This window comes from Canis lupus, chromosome 10 (genome assembly GCF_003254725.2).
Source record: "Canis lupus dingo isolate Sandy chromosome 10, ASM325472v2, whole genome shotgun sequence".
Classification (NCBI taxonomy): Eukaryota; Metazoa; Chordata; class Mammalia; order Carnivora; family Canidae; genus Canis; species Canis lupus.
In genome coordinates, this window is record NC_064252.1 from 20094116 (window position 1) to 20113021 (window position 18906).

The 18906-nt window shown below is 47.4% G+C and overlaps 1 protein-coding gene across 4 annotated transcripts in view; it reads right to left on the reverse strand.

Moving 5' to 3' along the window:
• TBC1D22A (TBC1 domain family member 22A) overlaps positions 1-18906 on the reverse strand; it is a 334217-nt gene that overhangs the window by 189601 nt on the left and 125710 nt on the right. The window lies entirely within an intron of this gene.

Here is an 18906-nt window from a genome sequence, read left to right on the forward strand (position 1 = left end):
AGAATGATAAACTAGCAAAATACTTTAAGATACAGAAAAAAAATTAAGATCATTAAGATCTGACACTGTATCTTCAATTTACAAAAAGGTATATGATAGCTATAAGAATGGATTTTACTCTATTTTTCAAAAATAAGATTTTCTCCCTAAAGAATAGAATAAAAGTCATCAAATGCCAAGCCTTACAAATAGTCTGAAATGTTCAAAGAGTAAACTCAAAAACAAAAGGGTTCAAGTGGACCCTGAGAGTCTACAAGAGGTCAATACCCTTCTTCAAAACTAAAGAACATGTCTGTAGTCTCAGCCCCAATCACGGGTCCACTGGAGAACACTACTTGCTCCCCTCCCTCAAAACACTTAAGATTATGTTTGTGAGGTATAAATGTGAATCTTAAGAATGATCACACACTTATAAATCTGACAAAAGTTTTTTTTTAATATTTTTTTTTAATTTTTATTTATTTATGATAGTCACAGAGAGAGAGAGAGGCAGAGACACAGGCAGAGGGAGAAGCAGGCTCCATGCACCGGGAGCCCGACGTGGGAATCGATCCCGGGTCTCCAGTATCGCGCCCTGGACCAAAGGCAGGCGCCAAACCACTGCGCCACCCAGGGATCCCTGACAAAAGTTTTTTTTAAGATTCATTTATTCATTTGAGAGAAAGAGAGACAGTGAGCGAGCATGCGCACACACACAGCAGGAAGAAGGGCAGAGGGAGAAGCAGATTCCCCGCCACTGAGTGGGAAGCCTGACCCAAGGCTCGATCCCAGGACCCTGGAATCATGACCTGAGCTAAAGGCAGAAACTTAACCCACCAAGCCACCCAGGCACCCCATTGACAAAACTTTCAGTAGTCCCTAAGTCGAGCCTAGTTAGTGAGGAGCTGAGTGGGTGAGACATTCTCTGGTAAGTTCGGTAAGCCCTCGGGACTGACTTTCTGCTCCATCGGCCTGTGTGTCCACGCACGAGAGAGCTCCGTGAACAAGGCCCCTCCGCACGTTCTGTTCTTTATTCAGGGATCCATCGCAGAGCCTGAGCGACTACCTGACAGCCCTTGTCCAGAATCCGACAGGAAGATCCATAATTACCTCGAGCCTGTCTCACGCTCTGCTTGTCCGCTGGTCCTCAGACCTTGGCTCGTTGATGGAGGTCATCAAAGGAGGCCTGAAAGCCACCCGGGGCCCAGGCTGGGGGGAGGTGCTCGCACTGCCGGCATATCAGAGTTGTTTCTGGAGGACTCCTGAACCCCTGCAAGCGTCCGGCCAGGGAGGCCGTGCAGGGTGCCCAGAAGGGAAGGCACACTGTCCCTCACCTGCACCTCCCGTGCCCATCTGGCAGGCACACCTACCTGACGTCCAGGAACTAACTCTCACCCACTCGACCTCTGCCCACTGCTCAGCGGGTCGCTGTGACTACAATCATGCCTGACCCTGGTTTCTTTGGAGAAATGACCCTGGAGAGAGCGCCATTGTGGTAGGCCTGGTACTGGACGCTAACAGCTCCAAGACAGGAATGGGTGGTTGGCGGGCCTCCAGCAAAACATAAAAATGTCAGAAGGGAGCAAATTCGAGAAGCAAAGGAGGGTGGCAGTCGCCAAACCACCCATCTCCCAGTGTTCCCTCTTAAAACAACACCGAACACGAAGGAGAAAACAAAACTACACTAAAACCACAGCCTCAGAGCTTGGAAATGGAGAATGCCCGCCCTCAAAAGAACAGTCCATGGGGCAGATGCACCATATCTCAGCAAGCACCCCGCCCCCATGCTGTGGACACTCCTCACACTAGCAACCACCATGTGCCCCTGAACCTGAGGGGCCACCCAGGGTAACAGCATAAAGAAGTGGGCAGATGGAATCCAATGTCACACCACAGTCCTCACCCGGCCACCTCTGGCTTTGCTCTGACAGGCGGCCAACTGCCTGAAAGCATGAGTTTCGGGTGGCAACCCTGGTGACATGGGGCACCTGATGGGTGGCCTCGGGCAGCCCCATCTCCATGCAGAGCCCCCTGTGCCCGCAGTGACATGGGACCTGCAGGGATGGCCCGTGGTGATGGTTCTGATGCAGTGAGCTCATTGACAGCACACTTCTTCCCATGAATCAAGCCTCACTCTGGCCTCAGAGCATGTGGCCACCTGTAAGCTCACACACGGTGCACACGAGTCAGAAAAGAAAACTCACAGGGCGCCTGGGTGGCTCAGTGGTCGAGCAGCTGCCCTTGGCTCAAGGTGTGATCCTGGAGTCCTGGGATCGAGTCCCCCATCAGGCTCCCTGCAGGGAGCCTGCTTCTCCCTCTGCCTGTGTCTCTGCCTCTCTCAGTGTGTCTCTCATGCATAAATAAATAATCTCTAAAAAAAAAAAAAAAAAGAAAAAGAAAAGAAACCTCATAATATCAGAATAAAGTATTCCTTCACAATAAATCAATCTGTAAGCAGGGATATTTTTCCCCAAGTTGTAGCATGGAACTGGAAATACAAAGAAAACAACAGATCGTAGAACATACCATAAGGATTCATAACTAAATGCCATCAATTAAAAAAATTCCAATGACATTTATGGGTAAAATAAAAATAACATGTGACATGCAATCACCAGGAAGAGGTCACAGCGCACCTCCAAACTGAGTACTGGTGATGGCGCCCCCTCCCGGTGGGGGGGGGGGGTGGTCTGTCATGTCCAGGGGCCGCCCTGTGGAGCTCAGGCCTTGTCCACAGACTGTCCCCTTCACGGCCTGCCCCGGCCGGCACACCACACAGGATGCTCTCACCAGTGCTGGTCACCCTCCGGGGTTGCACGGGACCCAGGACAGTGCCCATCTGGGCAAGGCTGTCACATCTCACCAACAACTCTTGTGACACTCTGAGAGGAAAAAGCAGCACACAGCCTGAGTGCAAGTATGCACTCGTGAATGGGCTTGGCAAACCGGTATTAATAAAACATAACTTGGTCTGCAAGTGGCCTTGGGACTTTCACGATCACCTAGGATAAAAGGGAAACACACAAGGGTGCTGGAAAGCAAAGGCCACACTAACTAATGTGCAGCACACAAAAACCATTCTGTGAACCCCCAACTCTAACAGAGGAGAATATAAAAATCCAAGGAGAGCTATAGTCCATGGGAGGATGGACAAGGTTCTCCAAATGAAAGTGGCAAAGCCTCCCCTGAGCCCACGCGGCCCTGCAAGGCCTCGATGCCCGCAGGGACTCCTGACCCAGGCCCAGGAGACAGGGCCCATGTGCAGCATGTGGGGCCAGCTGTCCCTGAGGGAGAGGACACAGAGCTACGCCACGGTCCACAGTGCAACCGGTGACACCGCCAGCCCCGAGCACGAGGCTCAGCGCCCATCCTGGGCTTAGTGCAAAGTGGATGAGGTCACCCTTCAAAGTCTCCAAAGGCCCTGGGCTAGATGACTGAAGTTTCTGGATATTAGGGTGCACAGGCTTATATCACATGGGTAAAAAGTAGGGGACAGTTCTGTTGGTTTCTTCTTGGCCAGAGGCAGGACCACTTCAGCACAGATTGCAATTTAAAAACAGGAAATGAAGAGAAACTCACCTAAAAAAAAGTGAGAATGTGTTTCAGTGGGAAGGAAGCAGAACCTGCTCCCTGAAGAAAGGATTTTTACAAGTCTGTACAAAGAGCCCCAACCAACAGGATAAAGTCCCCGCACCTGAGGCTTGAGACCAGGCCCGACAGTGAGGAAGGATTCAGGCAGCCTATCGAGAACAGCGGTAAGGGGGGAGACAGGCCTTGGAAGAGCCAGCGGCTCGCACAACACTCGCGTGATCCAGAGCCTTCCTGGCTCTGACAAGACCTGGGCTGCCCCAAACCTGGGAGGCTGTGCTGGGCCGGGGGCCGCCAGCCCGGCTGCTGGGAGGCAGGGGCTCCCCCCGCCTGTCCCTGCACTAAAGGCAGTAATGCCTGCCCTGGACAGCTGTCGCGGGAACTGAGAGAGACACCCCGTGAAGTTAATTAAACCACAAATTTAGATCGAGGGAATTAGTGGCAGCAGGAGGGTGAGGGAGGGAGAGCCCCTTCTCAACCCGTGACCCTACACCACTCAACCAACACGGTGGCTGTGCGCACAGTGGGGAGGCCATCATGTCACTGCAGGGAGAAACAAGACAGTTCACTCCTGGATCTGGAGGCCCCTAGTCCGAGGGACTTGAGAGACTTTGAGGGCAGTCTCGACTTGCAAACCTAGCCCACCACCGCGTATGGACAACACGCAGCCCAGAGTTGGTGCTGCAGGAGCATCGGGATCCACCACCTAACACACAAACGGCTGCACCCAAGTCGTCACTTCTGGTGACGGAGGAAAGGCGAGGTGCGGTCAGCCTGGGGAGGGAGGCGGACTGGGGAGCAAGAATGGGATAATGTAAAGCAGGGTCCCAGAAACAGGCCCAAACGCCAAAGAAAGGGCTGGTTCTCTCTTGGCAGGGGCCCTAATGCCAGTATGGACCTCACGTCACTGTTCACCAGGAATACCACCATCTCCCCTACGTGCAAGCAAATCAGAAACCCGGCTGATACCACATTCCAGCAAAACCGCACCAGCGGACTCCTCCACCACCATCCTCCAAGTGGGACCCAGTCACCTGGAAGGGGCTGTCGGTCAAACATGAGCTTCTGCAACATGAGCACGCACGCATGCATTCACACGCATGCATTCACACGCACACATTCACACGCACGCACACAGGCGCGCACACACACACACTCTGGTCTTTCCTGAGTTCCTAATTAGACCCACTAAATAAGATTCTTGCAGGCTGAAAACTCAAATGTCAATACTGTAGAGTGTATTAATTGCTCCTGGCTCTTCAATTAATTCACCAAGTCACTTAACATCTTTGAGCTCTGGCCCATGTCGAACACGCTCACGCGTAAATACTGAAGTATCTACCAGTGAAGGCAGTGCATATGTAAGTGCACAGACACGACGTAAGGCCTGTCTCAAGCTAGCAGATCAAGGACCCATTAGTACTTAATGTTCAGAACACACCAGAGCCAGAGTGAGAGCAATCTCTTGGGTGGCTGGTGGGTGTGGGCCCTCAAGCACCTTCCACGTAAATACCCCCACAAACGTCATCAAGACTCAGAGATACAACCATGATGCAGAAACGCCTCTTCTAACAATGCACGACAAGAAAGTAATCCCAAATGCAATCAGGAACTTATTTACAGATACCACGTGTATTATCAATCACACTGAAAAAGTTGAAACCACACAGATGTTCATCCACAGAAAACTACCAAGCTATGCTTTCTCCTCTCACTAGAACAAGGGCCCTCTGCGGTCTGAATGTCTCCATCCCCCTAAAAATACACACACTGAATTCCAACCCCCAGAGATGATGGTGTTGGGGGCTAGGGCCCTGCGAGGTGCTTAGGTCATGAGGAAGGAGCACCCACGAGTGGGGTCAGTGTTTTATAAGGGCCCCACAGAGTTCCCTCGCTCTTCCACCACGTGAGGACACAGCAAGGAGCGAAGACTCACAACCGTTAGCCTAGGCTGGCGCTCTGACCCTACGCGTCCAGCCTCCACAACTATGAGAGCTAAGTTTCTGTTGCTGGCAGTGACCCACTCTGCTCTTTTGTCGCTGCAGCCCAGACAGACTAGGATACGGCCTCTGCTTTCTTTTTAAAGAGCTTTCCTGAGAATCAACTTACATACCACACAACACAGCCACTTAAAGTGGTTTATGGTCTAGTCACTAAATTGCACAACCACCACCACATCCAATTCTAGGACAGTTTCCACCAGGTGCCCATTAAGAGTCAATCCCCATCGCCCCCATTCTGTACCTAAGACACAAGCGACCACTGATCTGCACTCTGTCTCTATATATTTGCCTGTTCCAGACGTTTTATACCAGTGGGATCCTGCACTGTGCAGATGCTGTCCTTGGGCTCACCCGAGTTAAAGCGTGTCAGTGTCTCTTGCTCGGTGATGTTGCACCATCAGGGTGTACCGCCCTTCACTAACGTGTACATCAGCTGATGAACATCTGGGTTGGCTTTAGTTTTTGTTGGCTGTAATGAACAGCACTCCTACAAACACTCACACAGTAACTGTGTTTAACTCTTCGATGAAATGCCCAATTGTCTGCCAGAGTAGCTACACCAGTGTCACATTCCCCTCAACAGCATAAGAGACTGCAAATTTCTCTGCATCCTCGCCAACATTTGCTGTTGTTCCTCTTTTTGATTCCAGCTACCCTGGTGGGTATGAAATGGCGTATCTCACTGTGGTGTGATTTCCATTCCCTAAAGATTAATGACATCAACCATTCCTTCATGCACTTACTAGCCATTCAAACATCTTCTCTGGAGAAATATCCATCCTAATTCTTTGCTCATGTTTTAATTAGATTGTCTTCTTACTAAGTTATAAGAGTTCCTTAAGTTATTACGGGTTTAAGCCTCTTATCAGATATACAATTTGCTAATATTTTCTCCCATTCTGAAGATGTCTTTCCACTTCCTTTGAGACTATCATTTACAGCACAAAAGTTTTAATTTTGATATTGTCCAAATTACCTGCATTCCTCTTTGATCACCTTCACTTCTGGGGTCATACCTAAGAAGCCATGGCATGGCCCAAGGTCATGAAGATCTACTCCTATGTCTTCTCATAGCATTAGCTCTTCCATTTAGGTCTATGATTCACTTTATTTTTGTGTATGGCGAGAGGCAGGGATGGAATTTCATTTTTTCTTGCAAATCAAGACCTAGTTGTCCCAGCCCTATTTATTGAAAAACACCATTTCTCCAATTTAATTGTCTTGATATCCTTGTCAAAAATCAACTGACCATAAACCTGAAGATTTATTTCTAGACTCTCAATTCTTTTCCATTAATCTACATGTCTATCCATATGCCAGGATGACACTTACGTGATTATTGAGTTTTGTAGTAAGTTCTGATATTAGTAAGTTTGAGTCCTACAAATTGGTTCTTTTATAAGATTGTTTTGGTTAATTTGGGTCTCTTACATTTCCATATGACGTTAAAGATAAACTTGTCATTTTATGCTAAAAAGTCAATGGCTTTGACAGGGTTGCACTGAATCTTTACATCAATTTGGGAAGGACTGCCATCTTAACACTACAAAGTGTTCCAATCCATGAACATGAGATGTTTGCCCATTTACTTAAATCTTTAATATCTTTAATGTTTTACAATTTTCAAAGTATAAATCTTATACTTTTCTTTACAAGTTCATATCTATTTTATTCAATTTGAATGTTAATATAAATGAAATTATTTTCATATTTTCCGTTTTGGATTTTATATCACAAGTGTATACACATATAACTGATTTTTTTTTTTTAAGATTTCATTTATTTGAGAGAGAGAAAAAGGACCCTGAGATCATGACCTAGCCGAAATCAAGAGTCACTTAACTGACTTAGCCACCCAGGCGCCTTATAACTGATTTTTATATCTTGATCTTAGTACTACAACCTTGCTGAATTCATTTATTAGCTTTCATAGTTTTTTAGTGGGTTCCTGTGGACTTTCTATACACAAGATCTCTCATCTGCAAAGAGAGGTAGTTTTTACTTCATTTCCATTCTGGTTGCCTTTGGCTTCATCTTCTTGCTTACTTGCCCTGGCTAGAAGCAGTGCTGAAGAGAAGTAGAAAGTGCAGATCCTCATCCTGCCCCTGGTTGTAGGGAGACAGCTCTGTCTTTCCCAGCAACTATGGTGTGAACTGTGCATTTTTCATGGATGCTCTTTATCAGGAAGTTCTTCTGTTCTTAATGTGTTGAGTGTTTTCATCATGAAAAGGTGCAAAATTTTGTCAAATGCTTTTTCTGTCTCAAGTGAGATGATTATGTGGGTTTTGTCCCTTACTCGGTTAATAGGTGTATTACACTGATTGGTTTTTATACGTTAGACCAACCTTGCATTCCTGGGATAAATCCCATCTGTCATGATGCATAATCCTTTTACTATGTTGGTACATTCCATTTGTCAGTGTTTTACTGAGGACTGTTACATCCATATTTATAAGGCATACTGGTCTGTCATTTTCTTCCCGTGTGTTGTCTTTGTCTCATTGTGATAGCAGGATAATATGAGCCTCAGGGAATGAACTGAAAAGTGTTCCTTCTCTTCTATTGGAGAGTCTGTGAAAGGGTGGTATTAATTCTTTGTTAAATATTTGGTGGAATTCACCACTGAAGTCATCTGGTCTTTTGTGGTATGAATTAGCAATTCAGCCTCATATAAATTGCTCTTATACACGGATACTAACACTGATAAACATGGTCTCTCTCTCTCTCTCTCTCACACACACACACACACACACACACAGAGAGAGAGAGAGAGAGAGAGAGAGAGATTTATTTGAGGGAATAGGTCTCACATAATTACAGAGACTGGCATGTCTGACATTTGCAGGACAGACCAGCGGGCTGGAAACTCAGGCACATTCTGTGTCTTAAGGAGAATTTCTTCTTCTTCAGGAAATCTCAGCCTTTGCTCTTAGCCCTTCAACTGACTGGTTAAGGCCTATCCACACCAAGCAAGATAATTTGCTTTATTCAAAGACTACTAACTTAAATGTTAATCACATCTAAAATATACCTTCACAGTAGTGTCTACATCAGTATTTAACCAAATGAGTAGGCACCACAGCCTAGTCAGGTTGGTACAAAGTTAACCACCATAGTCAGTTTATAGATGGAATATCTCAATTATCTGTATTACATCATTTAGAGAGCTGCTCATAGTATCACCTAATGCTGTTTACTTCTGAACCCCCTCATGATTTCAGTGATGCCAGCATTCTCTTCTTCAAGGTCAGGCTAGACTACAGCTTGCCTACATTGTTGATGTTTCTGAACCACCAGCTTTGGTTGTGTTCGTTCTCCCTATTGTTTTTATATACTGTGTTTCACTGGTTTCTGTTCTAATCTTTATTTCCTTCCTTGTTTGTTTTGACTTCAGTTTACTCTTCTTTTTGTGGCTTCTAAAATTGAAGAAGTCAATGTTTTGAGATGTTCCTTCCAATACAGTCATTTACGACTACAGATTCTCTTGGAGTACCGCTGTAGCTGTATCCCATAAGTTTTGGTATGTTTTCATTTTCATTCATCTCAAAGTAACATCTAATTTTCCTTATGATTTCTTCTCTGACATATTGCTCTTCTCTATATATTTGTCAATTTCTTCACATTTCCTGCTATTACTGATACCTAACGAAATGTCCTTGAGGTCAGAGAGCACTCTGTATGACCCCCATCCTTCCCAATGTACTGAGGCTCACTTTCTGGCCCGGCATATGGTCTACCCTGGACACTGTCCCGCATGTGCGTGAGAAAGATATGTGTCCTATTGCTGTTGGGTGCAGCACTCCGTTAGCTCTGTTAGCTCTAACTAGTATTCAGATCTCTAGTCTTCTTTCTAGTTGCTTGCTGATCTTCTGTCCAGTTTCCCACCCACTACCAAAAGTTGTGTGTCACTATCCATTAAAAAGACATTTCAGGGGATCCCTGGGTGGCGCAGCGGTTTGGCGCCTGCCTTTGGCCCAGGGCGCGATCCTGGAGACCCAGGATCGAATCCCACATCAGGCTCCCGGTGCATGGAGCCTGCTTCTCCCTCTGCCTGTGTCTCTGCCTCTCTCTCTCTCTCTCTCTGTGACTATCATAAATAAATAAAAATTAAAAAAAAAAAAAAAAAAGACATTTCAGGGGGCAGCCCTGGTGGCCCAGTGGTTTAGCGCCACCTACAGCCCAGGGTGTGATTCTGGGGACCCAGGATCAAGTCCCACGTCAGGCTCCCTGCATGGAACCTGCTTCTCCCTCTGCCTGTGTCTCTGCCTCTCTCTCTCTCTCTTTCTCTGTGTGTTACTCATGAATAAATAAAATCTTTTAAAAATACAAAAATAAAAATAAATTTAAAAAAAGACATTTCAGGGCAGCCCCGGTGGTGCAGCGGTTTATCGCCGCCTGCAGCCCGGGGCGTGATCCTGCAGACCCGGGATGAGTCCCACATCAGGCTCCCTGCATGGAGCCTGCTTCTCCTCTGCCTGTGTCTCTGCCTCTCTCTCTCTCTCTGCATCTCTATGAATAAATAAATAAAATATTTTTTAAAAAAAATAAAATAAATAAATAAATAAAAATAAAAAGACATTTCAAAAAATGTTTAATGATTTGGAAAATGCTTAGATACTAAGCAAAAAGCAATGGTAAAATGTGCATGCATAATATAACTGCTACCAGGTAAAGAAAGTACATTGACACAAAGGCCAGAAGGAAATTAACAAAGCATCTCAGTGACAGTTTCTGGGATATGGACCCACGCTGTTACTGGGTTTTCTAACTTATAACAAGAAGTCCATTACTTTGATTATCAGCATGTTTTTAAATAGAAAATATGACTCCATATGAGTCACAAGCTCTGCAAGGACGTGGCACCTTACAGTCACTGCAGGGGCCACACATTCAACGGCCCTCCCCTCTCTGGCTCTGACACCGATTCCCAGGGACCCCTGCCCTCTGCGTTCCCCCCATGGAACCAGAGCTTCCACAGGAAACTCCCTGTTCTCAGACATCTCTGGAGATAAGGGAGGACCACACTACCTGGGCCATGTTGAACACATAAGGAAGCCATGCAGAGGATGCACCTAGCAGTAGCGCTGCTCAGGAGACACATGTTAAAAAGAAAGCACGATGAGACAAGACTCAAATGCAACTAAGGAAAGTTAAAGCAACAATTTCTGAAACTGGTTCATCAGCAGCAACAGTTTTTCTTTCTCTCATTGTTACAGAAGCCCGATTTATACTCCAAGGGCAGAAACAGGCAAAAGAATGACCACACGGCTCACGTGCGGTGAATCACAAATCCCCCACATGATTTCCCCCACGAGTCCTGACTGGTTGTGGAAATGCACTTCCTTTGCCAATGGTGCACTAAGTACAGCTCCATGCCCCTGGGTCTGCATGAAGCGTATGCTGCACATCTTCTCTGGGCAAAACCAATGGGCTAAAAATCAATCCATACTTCTGAGACTCTGACTTCCATACAAGAACATAAAAATATGCGTTCTTAATTTTCTTAAGTAAACACACTATTTCAGTTCCTTTCCATATTTGCAGTCAAGAGTAATTTAAGAGAAAATGACACACAAAATGAAGTTGTTGCTTTTTTTTATTTTTTTAAGATTTTGTTTATTTATTCATGAAAAACAGAGAGAGGCAGGCAGAGGGAGAAGCAGGCTCCATGCAGGGAGCCCGATGTGGGACTCAATCCCGGGACTCCAGGATCATGCCCTGGGCCAAAGGCAGGTTCTAAACTGCTGAGCCATCCAGGGATTCCTCACAAAATGAAGTTGATCAGAGTTTACACATTCTGATAATGAGAACAAACAGACAAACGCCCCTCGCCACCCCGGCCACCCTTCCCACAGGCCCAGTCCACGTGTAATCAGCCCGAGGTGTCTATCCGAAGTGCTCCACCGGAACGGTTTCTAAATTTAATAGCACAGCTGATGGGGGGTAAAGGATGCTGCTTTGTTGTTCACTCTGCTGAAGATATTTAAAGTATAATCCTCTGATTAAACTGTGCAATGCAAGGTGAGGGAATGATTCTTAATTTTAAATCAAATGTAACATTGTTAAAAGGAATATGATAGTTGCTGCTTGAAAAATACAGTCTTTACTTTAAAATTACACCATGCCTGGAGGGAAAAAGCCTTTAAAAAAATCCAACAGTAGAAGGGTTTCATGTATTATGCTGCATTATCTCAACAGAATATTATGTGCAGGAGGTAAAAACGATCTTTACAAAGATTTCTTAATGATACAGGGGAAAGCCTGATATAAGGTTAAATGGGGGGAAAAGCACAAAACAGAATCTTATACATAATATAACCTCGACTTAGTAATCACAATGCACAGAGAAAAGACAGAGGAAGTATACCCAGACAGGTGGTCCCCTGGAGGGCCAACACGGGGCTGGCCCCACCTTGCGCCGGCCTGCTGGGGACACACACAAGCACAGCAACCACAGCGATTAGCAACAGGCAACCGTCAGGGCCCTTGACCCAGAAGACAGGTGGAAAAACACAGCTCAGGCTCCAGGCTAGATGAGACAGTGCAGACCCTAGATGCTGGGACCCACGTGCTGACCTTAGCCTGGAAAGGAAGAACGTGGGGCTGAGTCTGCTTCCTAGCCAGCAGCCCAGAGAAGAAGCTGGCTGTGGGTAGTGGGAGGCAGGGAGGAGGAAGGCCCTGGAACAGGTGACACCGCGACTCCGCCCGGAGGTATGGGGCGGGCAGATGCAAGACTCCCCTGGAGCTGGGCAATGACCCGTCGTCGGGCAGATGCAAGACTCCCCTGGAGCTGGGCAACGACCCCTCAGGCGGGAAGGGTGAGTGCAGGGATGGAGATGCGGGAGCCCCTTGCCCAGCCCTCCCCGAGTGACTGCAAAGAGATATAAACACAGGTTCCCCTCGTCAATGGTGGGGCTGTCAAGGTCAAGGACTGACTCTCTGCCATGTGGCCTCCGCTTCCAGCTTCCCCATGGTGAGCAGGTACTTCTACTCACGCACTGAAAAGCATGTTTTCTAACAGCACAACCCACACAAAAACTCTGCAGGGATCTGGTTCAATTCAGGGCGTGCTGAGCTTCCACTGTGTGCCAAGCACATGATGCGCACATCAGACCCCAGCCCCGCCTCAAGGAGCTGCGATCGATGACGGGGCTGCGGAGAGAGGAGGGAACACCACACGGCAGCGCCAAGGGGACGAGGCAAAGCCAACGCACGGGATTCAGGGGCCGAAGGGACAGCTATAACTTCTACCTCACTTGAAAAACACAAAATTGTAGCAAGTGTTGGCAAGGATGTGGGCACACAGGAGCCCCCACATCGCTGGCGGGAATGTCAAACAGTACAGCCACTGCCGCACAAACACTGGGCACACAGACACTAGGAGAGAGGAACGCATGTGTGCACCAAACCTTGCACACACGGCCCACCGCAGCATTATTCATCATAACCAGAAAGTAGAAAGAACTCAAATGTCCATCAGTGAGTACGTGGATGAATAAAACGTGCTGTATCCACATAAGGGGAGGTTAGTGGACCATAAGTACCGACACCTGCTACCTGTATGTGCCTTGAACATGTGAAGTGAGAGAAGCCAGCCTCAAGAGACCCCCATCATGGACTGCATTTACATGAAACATCCCAAAGAGACGACGTGTGGAGACAGAAAGCAGCTGGGTTCTGGTGCAGGGCTGGCGGAGGAGGAGATGCACAGGGGCCACTGTAGGCACAGGATTGCTTTTTAGGATGGTGAAAGTATCCTGAACTCGCTGACGACCCTCGACGCGGTGGGACGGCCCAGGGAGCTTCATCAAGCCACCATTCTGCTGGCCTCATACATGAAAACCTTCCATGATGAAAGGTTCTCTAAAATAACGTTGAGGTGGGGTGGGGGCTCAATGGGTGAAGGGGGTCAAGGACACAAACTTCCGTTAGGGAAGTAACCAAGTCACAGGGACGGGAAGTGCAGCATGGTGACTACAGTTAATGACACGATGTCCGTATCTGAAAGTTGCCATGAGAATAGATCCTGAAAGCTCTCATCCAAAGAAAAAAAATTCTGTGACTGTCTGTGGTGATAGGTATTAAGTAGACCACAGTGGTGACCGCTCTGCAGGGGATACAAATGCCAAATCATCGTGCTGTACCCAGAAACTGCCAGCCTTAGCCTAGACCCGCCTTCCTCAGGGGCCTGAATTAAGTGCAAAGTAGTAGCTACCTTGCTGCTTTCTCCAACTTCCAAAAGGTAAAGTTCACGAACATAGCACATGCCTGTTTCAGGAGGAGGGGACGTCTCTGCCACGTGTGCGGGCTGAGAGTCCTGCACACTCTGCCTCGCCCCTGGGTCAAGGATGTGATCTGCATGAGCCAGCACCCAGGCGAGGCTCGGATCTAACCAGGCATGTTGACACTTCAGCAAACCTGGTGTTTAGCACTGAAAGCTTCTTATCCCTAAGGCTTCGGCCTCTTAAGTTCCTAAACCTTCCCGGCACAGGGCACTCTTCCATGGTGGAATCTTCTGAGCATACTACACACCACCGTTGCAACACTCCACTCACAGGAATTCCCCAGGCTCAGCTCCCCCTAAATGACTGTATTTAGCAGCCTCCACATCTGGACGGGCTCTGCACGCTGCTACTCTACCTCTGAGATCCTAAGAAGTCTCCTGACCTCCTTCCCAACCACCCTTCCTGAGGACGACGGCACCTCCAGGACCACGGGCCCATTCAAAGGGTAGCCAAGAGTTTGTGCCCCATTTCCTTGGAGAGTTTGTGGCTGGCACCTGTTGTGTGTACAGGTGCCTACATGTCTCATGAGTGCCTGTGACAGCGTGCGTTATACTCATGTGCTAATAAACCTGCAGCTGGGGATGCTGTGACCTGTGACAGTGGGACCAAGCTGCTTTTCCTCAGCGGTGTGAGGTACTCGGCGAGGAGACCTGAGCAGGTGGCATTCATCTCTGACCCATCCCAGTGCTGCACTGGCGGCCCTGAGAGACCGTCAGGGTTACTGGACCAGCTGCACGGCGCTCCCTTGCCAGGCTACTCCTGCTCTCTCCTTGCTTCTGGCTTCCCAGCATTCTCTAAGCATTTCTTTCCACCCTGCAAGTCGCTTCTACCAATCATGCTCCCGGCCAGCCTCTCTACAAAAATGAACCAACTCTGCAAAGAACACCCCCTTTCCAGGAAGTAATCTACTTGATGAGCCAAAGTCCTCTAAATCAGAGCCCGTTTGTCACCCCAGATATGTCAGCCATCGTTCCCTTCCCATATCCTTTTTTCTCAAGTCAAACAACATGGCATGAAGGGGCTGCTATGTGCACCCCTGCTGCTCAGAAGTCACAGTCCCTGGAGCCAATGCCAGGTTCCCCACCTCCCTCGTGAACCAGCAGGGACACAGTGAGCCTGGAGCTGGGGCCCCACAGCACACAACCCACAGGAAGAGCCCGGCTCTCGATCAGGCCTGGCAGCTCTGCCCACCACAGCCTGCGGGTCCCTAGAGGGATCTCACACCCGAGAGCTTCTTATCCTCTTCATTAATGGGGACTGGTTCCCAGAGTTCAGCTGAGAAGAAAGGAAAACCAACACAGCACAGGCTTGCCCTGAGAACGGAGTCACATGCAGCTTTCGGCAGGGAGTGCCCATGCAAGCTAATCCCCGCGCTCCTGGCCTTTCGAGAGCCTGAGGGGTCACGTGAGCACAGAATGCTGACCCCAAAGTCCTCCCAGGGTGCTCAGCTATCCAAACCACAGAATCCTATTACCAAGTTTTACCCTCTGAAGGAAATAAAGGTATTTTTAAGATCTTCAATAAGCAAAGCATCTAAGGTTTCTGCTGAAAAAAGCCAGCAAACTGAAACACCCTCAGCCCCGTGGCTGCCAGCACGTGTGCCCCTGCCTGTGAGCTTCTCCAGAGCACCTCCCATCTCTGCAGCCAAGGCAGATGTCACCAGACAAAAACTGAGCAGGCCATGCTTCAGCTGCACACCCCCAGGCTTTCCTGCACCCAGGAGACTTGGCCCAAAGTTCCCACAGGGACTCAGTCTGGCCTGCCCGCGTTCCCCCAGTGCCGCCGCCACACAGAGCCGCACAACTCCACCCACCATCTGCAGCCCCCATGATGTCAGGACTGGACCATGGACTCCTCCTCTCATCCCCAGAAGAACCAGATCTCCCCTGTCCTCCCTCATCACTGTCCCCAGCATCACAGCACTTCTTCCAGCCTCTCAACTGCACTCCTGCCGCTCTCTCCACAGGGTGCACCTGCTCGTCCCACAAGGCACAGCTGGAGCGTCACAGAATCCAGGTTCCTCCGACCCCGTAGCCTGGGTGTGCTTTCCTGCACCCCATACACCTCTACATAACACGAATGTCCGTTTTCATTAAACTTCCTCATTACTTGTTTAAAACCTGTCTTCTTTTTGTTTTTTTTTAATTTATTTTTTATTGGTGTTCAATTTACTAACATACAGAATAACCCCCAGTGCCTGTCACCCATTCACTCCCACCCCTCGCCCTCCTCCCCTTCCACCACCCCTAGTTCGTTTCCCAGAGTTAGCAGTCTTTACGTTCTGTCTCCCTTTCTGATATTTCCCACACATTTCTTCCCCCTTCCCTTATATTCCCTTTCACTATTATTTATATTCCCCAAATGAATGAGAACATATAATGTTTGTCCTTCTCCGACTGGCTTACTTCACTCAGCATAATACCCTCCAGTTCCATCCACGTTGAAGCAAATGGTGGGTATTTGTCATTTCTAATAGCTGAGTAATATTCCATTGTATACATAAACCACATCTTCTTTATCCATTCATCTTTCGTTGGACACCGAGGCTCCTTCCACAGTTTGGCTATCGTGGCCATTGCTGCTATAAACATCGGGGTGCAGGTGTCCCGGCGTTTCATTGCATTTGTATCTTTGGGGTAAATCCCCAACAGTGCAATTGCTGGGTCATAGGGCAGGTCTATTTTTAACTGTTTGAGGAACCTCCACACAGTTTTCCAGAGTGGCTGCACCAGTTCACATTCCCACCAACAGTGTATGAGGGTTCCCTTTTCTCCGCATCCTCTCCAACATTTGTTGTTTCCTGCCTTGTTAATTTTCCCCATTCTCACTGGTGTGAGGTGGTATCTCATTGTGGTTTTGATTTGTATTTCCCTGATGGCAAGTGATGCAGAGCATTTTCTCATGTGCATGTTGGCCATGTCTATGTCTTCCTCTGTGAGATTTCTGTTCATGTCTTTTGCCCATTTCATGATTGGATTGTTTGTTTCTTTGGTGTTGAGTTTGATATAGATCAGTGGAACAGAATAGAGAATCCAGAAGTGGACCCTGAACTTTATGGGCAACTAATATTCGATAAAGGAGGAAAGACTATCCATTGGAAGAAAGACAGTCTCTTCAATAAATGGTGCTGGGAAAATTGGACATCCACATGCAGAAGAATGAAACTAGACCACTCTCTTGCACCATACACAAAGATAAACTCAAAATGGATGAAAGATCTAAATGTGAGACAAGATTCCATCAAAATCCTAGAGGAGAACACAGGCAACACCCTCTTTGAACTCGGCCACAGTAACTTCTTGCAAGATACATCCACGAAGGCAAAAGAAACAAAAGCAAAAATGAACTATTGGGACTTCATCAAGATAAGAAGCTTTTGCACAGCAAAGGATACAGTCAACAAAACTCAAAGACAACCTACAGAATGGGAGAAGATATTTGCAAATGACGTATCAGATAAAACCTGTCTTCTTGCTGTAATGTAACCACAAGCTCCAAGGGGCAGGAAGCATACTTGCCTTGCTCACCTGCATCTCTACAAGCCCTGTAGAGGGCTGGGAGATGCACGCTCAACATGGGGTGACTTGAACTGATATGGTCTCCACACCCGGTCCTCTGCCCAAGACCAGCACCCCAGCACACACACGAAGGTCTGCGTGAAGGTCCACTCTTCCACCTAGGAGGCTAGAGGGTAGGGCTCCAGGCCACTTAAACAGACATGAGGCTTTCTAAAGTAAGGAGAGGTAGACTTGGACCAACACAGTGAATACTCTCAAGCCCAGGGGGCAGGAGCTAAAAGATCTCACGTCCACCAACTGTATCTGAAAACCAGGGCAGAAAAGTAAAATATGTCCACTTAATGACACAGCCAACCACCAGAAACAAATGATACATTTCATATGAACATCCCCAAAGCACCCTGTCCACCTTCTCGATGCATGTGTGCATCCTTGTGCGTGTGCACATGCCGGGGGGGCATCACAACAAGGCAGGGACAGTCTCTCTGAGCTCTATGGAAGACACTACTTGTAGAACACAAATTCTACTTTCTGCAGTTCTCCTCTCTTGTGGACAACGACCACCATGGTCCTGCTCCTTCACCCCATCTCGCTGATGATTCAGGCAAACTCGGTAAGGATCACTTGGGTCTTACAACATGAGTTGGTGGTAAAGTAGTTAAGACAAGCTTACTCACCACATTAATTAAATGGTCTATTTAACATGGAATATCAATTCTCTAATCACATCTCAGCTGAACTTCTTTCAATTAACAACCCCGAAGTCTACTGACAGGTCCTACTGTTCTAGGATCATTAAGAACATTTTCATTATCTGTCAAGCGCAGGAGTAAGAAACAGACAGGCAAGCGGCTCTCAGGCACCGGCCTCTCCCCTACTTAAGAGCCGATTAGGGAGGGAGCAGTGGTGGTCCTCATTAGTTGCTTAGCAATGAAAGACCTCCTATGAAATCAGCAACACAAACAAAGTGTGAGAGGTGGCAATGAAATGCACTGAATGGGCATGTTCTCATCCTCAGAGGATAATCTGACCAGCCAAACCTCCTCCCTCAGATTACAACAATGATGAGAATCTGAAGCGGGCTAGAAACTGAAGTGGTGAGAAACATAATCTCATAAAAACAAAGAAATATCAAGTCGGGAAGGTTCCCACAAAGACAAATTAAAATCGGTTTTTAATAAAAATGCTACAACCAAACAGCAAATCCCTCCTTTGGTTATTCATTTTTTTAGTCACAGATAAATTAAAAAGAGATCCCATACTTATATTTTCAGAATTTTTTTAAAAAATTAACATATGTTTATAACAGGTAAAGTCATATTACAGTTGACTGCTATAACATAAATGGGAAAAAATACACAGTCCTCAAAGAGACCGCAGAGCCCAACCTAAATCTCTGTTAAACCAATTATTTTACGTGTAATTAACATCCCCATAAAATGAACCACTACTAGTATATCAAAAGTAGAAAGGAGACAACTTGCTGCAGAATGTAATTAAAGAGGGTTCAGGTTTTAGCTTGTAAGCAGAACA